Source organism: Scophthalmus maximus, chromosome 19 (genome assembly GCF_022379125.1).
Source record: "Scophthalmus maximus strain ysfricsl-2021 chromosome 19, ASM2237912v1, whole genome shotgun sequence".
Lineage (NCBI taxonomy): Eukaryota > Metazoa > Chordata > Actinopteri > Pleuronectiformes > Scophthalmidae > Scophthalmus > Scophthalmus maximus.
Window position 1 is genome coordinate 1545001 of NC_061533.1, and position 5000 is coordinate 1550000.

General features: G+C 44.5%; 1 protein-coding gene and 1 long non-coding RNA gene across 2 annotated transcripts in view; one reads left to right on the top strand and one right to left on the bottom strand.

Annotated features, from left to right (window-relative positions):
- Window positions 1–860: 860 nt before the first annotated feature.
- The window catches only part of ddr2l (discoidin domain receptor family, member 2, like), a 20543-nt gene continuing 16403 nt past the window's right edge, over window positions 861–5000 (top strand). Inside the window, 1 exon segment of the mRNA XM_047329042.1 lies at window positions 861–1181. The gene's annotated coding sequence lies outside the window, so the exon portion shown is untranslated.
- The window catches only part of LOC118313938, a 13777-nt gene continuing 11963 nt past the window's right edge, over window positions 3187–5000 (bottom strand). Inside the window, exon 6 of the long non-coding RNA XR_004794545.2 lies at window positions 3187–3401. This is a non-coding gene — a long non-coding RNA (uncharacterized LOC118313938). The remainder of the gene's footprint in view (window positions 3402–5000) is intronic.

Consider the following 5000-nt stretch of genomic DNA (forward strand, 5'->3'; position numbering starts at 1 on the left):
TTATGTGTGTGAAGTTCAAACTAAAGGCATCTGTCATGTTATACTGTACATTTCAACAATATAAAACTAAACAATTCATGCAGAAAAAAAACAATTAAAATGTAAAAAAAAATAATGAATTACACCTTTTTAATTTGTCCTTAATTCACCGCTAATTTAAAAATATTAAAACCCAGAACAGTGAACATTGATCACTTCAGATATCGATTATGATTTAATGAAGAAAAACACAACAAATCAACATCAACAGCGGCTGAGGAACAAATATAAAATATTTGTGGGAAAATATTGAGGTAAATAATTGAGAACCATTAGTAGATAATTGATTATGTAAATCTGAATCTTTTATTGTGTTTTTTTTAAAGAGGTTTTAGACTTTTCTCTTTTCAAATGAAGCGAGTTAAAATAACAGTTGATGTTTTATAGTGTAAAGTTCTTATAGTTTGATTATCAGATGAAATAAAAACACAACTTCTGCAGATTCACTACAACTTCTCAGATGTCAGATCCTCCGGGGCTCATGTTCCCTCCTCCCTCCTCTTCTCCCCCCTCCCTCCTCTCCCTCCTCCTCTTCCTCCTCCTCCCCCCTCCCTCCTCTTCCTCTTCTCCCTCCTCCTCCTCTTCCTCCTCTCCCTCCCCCTTCCTCCTCTTCCTCCTCTCCCTCCTCCTCTTCCTCCCCCCCTCCCTCCTCTTCCTCCTCTCCCTCCTCCTCTCCCCCCCTCCCTCCTCTTCCTCCTCTCCCTCCTCCTCTCCCCCCCCTCCCTCCTCTTCCTCGTCTCCCTCCTCCTCTTCCTCCCCCCCTCCCTCCTCCTCTTCCCCCCCCTCCCTCCTCTTCCTCCTCCTCCTCTTCGGAAACGGGATGTGATGTAAATACAAAGCAACTTTTTTTCCTCTGTGTGTGTGTGTGTGTATGTGTGTGTGTGTGTGTGTGTGTGTTCCTTCCTCTGTGGAGTTTTGCAGGACTTCTTCTTCTTCTTCTTCCAAACGCCGTTGAAGGAAAAGAAGAAGAGGAAGAGTTGCGAGGAGTCGGTCGGAGAGACAGAAAGTCACCGTGTGTTTCCTCCACCAGGATCCAGTGAACTGATCCGTCTGCCCCTCGGCCGGAGGAGGAAGAGGAGGAAGAGGAGGAAGAGGAGCAGGAGGAAGACGGATCGAGCCGGAGAGAAGCTCGCTGCGGACAGGTAAACCACCGCTAACTGTGTGTGTGAGTGTGTGTGTGTGTGTGAGAGTGTGAGTGTGTGTGTGTGTGTGTGTGAGATTGTGAGTGTGTGTGTGTGTGTGTGTGTGTGTGTGAAGCCGGGCGGAGAGTTCAGGCTGCAGCTGGAAACTCTGAGAGCTCTGACAACAGATCAGATGAGAGCAGACAAAGGCCTGAGACATGAGATATGAGATATGAGACATGAGATATGAGACATGAGACATGAGATATGAGATATGAGACATGAGATATGAGACATGAGACATGAGATATGAGACATAAGACATGAGTTATGAGACATAAGACATGAGATATGAGACATGACATATGAGATATGAGACATGACATATGAGATATGAGACATGAGATATGAGACATGAGACATGAGATATGAGATATGAGACATGAGATATGAGACATGAGACATGACATATGAGACATGACATATGAGACATGATATATGAGACATGAGACATGATATATGAGACATGAGATATGATATATGAGACATGAGATATGAGACATGAGATATGAGACATGAGACATGATATATGAGACATGATATATGAGACATGAGACATGATATATGAGACATGAGACATGAGATATGAGATATGAGATATGAGACATGAGACATGATATATGAGACATGAGACATGAGATATGAGACATGATATATGAGACATGAGATACATGAGATATGAGATATGAGACATGAGATATGAGATATGAGACATAAGATATGATATATGAGATATGAGATATGATATATGAGATATGAGACATGAGATATGAGACATGAGAGAGAGATATGAGACATGAGATATGATATATGAGTGAGAGATATGAGACATGAGATATGATATATGAGATATGAGACATGAGATATGAGACATGAGAGAGAGATATGAGACATGAGATATGAGATATGATATATGAGAGAGAGATATGAGACATGAGATATGAGACATGAGATATGATACATGAGATATGAGATATGAGACATGAGACATGTGACATGTATGACACGTATGAGACTTGAGCAGCGACATGCAGCAGAATTTACTTTCTCGAACTGTAAACTCTGCAATAAACCTGTAACTGAAGCTGAGACACTCAGACTATTGTTAAAGGACAATAATAATAATAATAATAACAATAATAATAATAATAATAATAGATATTAAAGCATGAAGTCACTACACGACAACGTATATAAACGCTGCTGTCACAATAAAACAGATTCAGAGATTTACTCTCCCCGTGATACGATTCAATATTCGGATTTCTGTAAAGTTGAGTTATACGTTTCTAGCGACTTTTTTATAAAAGTAAGTTGTAATTTAGTCTCTGAGTTTTATGGCTCAGTCTTAAAAACAACAACCTGTCATTAGGATTTTGAGGTCGAAGGTCCCGGATAATAAGTCTTCTACCTGTTTGTTAAATAAATTATTGTTTTTAATGAAGTTTAATATACTACTTTTATTAAGTTAGATATAACGTCTCATAATAACATTTATAAAGTTCTGTTATAATAAAGTTATGGATGATGATGATGAAGAGGATGAGGAGGATGAGGAGGATAATGAGGAGGATGAGGATGATGATGAGGAAGAGGATGATCATGATGAGGAGGATGATGAAGAGGAGGATGAGGAGGATGAAGATGAAGTCGATGAAGGGGACGATGATGGGGAGGATGATGATGAGGAGGACGCTAATGAGGAGGATGATGATGAGGAAGAGGATGATCATGATGAGGAGGATGATGAAGAGGAGGATGAGGAGGATGAAGATGAAGACGATGAAGGGGACGATGATGGGGAGGATGATGATGAGGAGGACGATAATGAGGAGGATGATGATGAGGACAATGAGTAGGATGATGATGATGAGGATAACGATCAGGAGGATGATGATCAGGAGGACGATAATGATCAGGAGGATGATGATGATGAGGAGGAGGAGGATGATGATGAGGAGGACGATAATGATCAGGAGGATGATGATGATGAGGAGGAGGAGGATGATGAGGAGGAGGACGATAATGAGGAGGATGATGATGAGGACGATGAGTAGGATGATGATAATGATGAGGAGGAGGATCCAGGAAGTCAACAAGATGATCTCCGAGCGTCTTCAGGAGCTTCACACGCTTCCAATAAAAGATCCTCCTGATCTGATCCTGAACTGATCAGATCTCCTGTGAAGAGACGTGTGCATAAGACAGAACTTTAAAAAAAATTTTTTTTTACAGATTCTGACTAAATTTTACATTTACACAACATTTACAGTCGTGACTCTTTGATCGAGCCGTGATCTGAGTGATGATTCTCCCATGATGCCTCCGTACAAACATCAAACAGTCAACATGGCTCCTGTGTGTGTGTGTGTGTGTGTGTGTGTGTGTGTGTGATGTGTTCAATCAGACTATGAACTTTCTGAACGTACGAACATGTAAACACAGACGCTGCGTCAGACATGTTGTCGTGTGGGCGCGTTGCCAAGGCAACTGTTGTTTTGTTGTCGGTTTGCGAACCTCTTCTTCTTCTACTGTTCTACCTTTGGACCTACGTCGCCTGTAGCGCCGTCTACTGAGCCAACTGCTCCAGTTCATTGGCTCCAAAACAGTTGATGGAAACGCACGTGAAACTTCGCTCGACGTTCAGATGGAAACTGACGAGCGTGAGAGATGATTGAACTTGAGGAGGAATGAGATCGACTGTGAAGCTTCGGGCTCATTGGGCTTCATTTTGAATCCAGTGTATTGAAATGTTTCCCTCTTGTCCGTTCTCGTCAGCGTCATCTCAGTGGGACCCAGGCTCCACACTCCCACGTTCAGGTGTCCAGGTGCGTTCCAGTTCCCCACAGGGTCGTCTGTCAGCTCCAAGCTCTGCATGTTAAATCAAGCGCTCCCTCGCATTCCTCGGATGCCGGCAGCCGCTCCGGTTTAGGCCTGGTAACCGTCACCTGCTCCTCAGGTTACTGCTGAGTGCAGCAGCAGAACCTGGACCTGGACCAGGACCAGGACCTGAACCTGGACCTGAACCTGAACCTGAACCTGGACCTGGACCTGGACCTGGACCTGGACCTGGACCAGGACCAGGACCAGGACCTGGACCTGAACCTGGACCTGGACCTGGACCTGGACCTGGACCTGGACCTGAACCTGAACCTGGACCTGGACCTGGACCTGGAGCTGGACCTGGACCTGGACCTGAACCTGGACCTGGACCTGGACCTGGACCTGGACCTGGACCTGGAGGCACGACAGCGAACATGGTGTGAGGATGTCGAGCTCAGTGACACCGTCCCGTCGCGTGACGTCTTTCTGAAGCCGTCGTCCAGACGTCTCGTGACCTGGAGGCGGAGCCGCAGCAGCCAACGTCACCACGTGAAGGTCTGTCCGAGTCCGATCAGGTCATTTACTTGTTTTGGCTGAAAGACGTTTAAACCTACGTTCTCTTGAGTAACAGAACAGGAAGCGTTCGACCAACCTGGAGTTTGGTGTATCGTTCAGCGCCATCTTGTTTTTGAAAGGAGGGCGGGGGGGGGGGGGGGGGGGGGGGGGCGCCTTCTGCTGGTCAGTACACAGTACACTGCTTCAGACACTTATTCTAAACCCGGTGACAACGTCCATTTTCATATATCCAGTCTATGGATCTGAATCATGTTTAATTTCATTGTTGCTCGGTTTCAAAAAAGCTTTGTCGTTGTTGTACAGTCGTCTGCATCACCGCCACCTGGTGGACTGGAGTGGAACAGCTGGTCTAGCCGTCGGTTGTTGTTGTTGTTGTTGTTG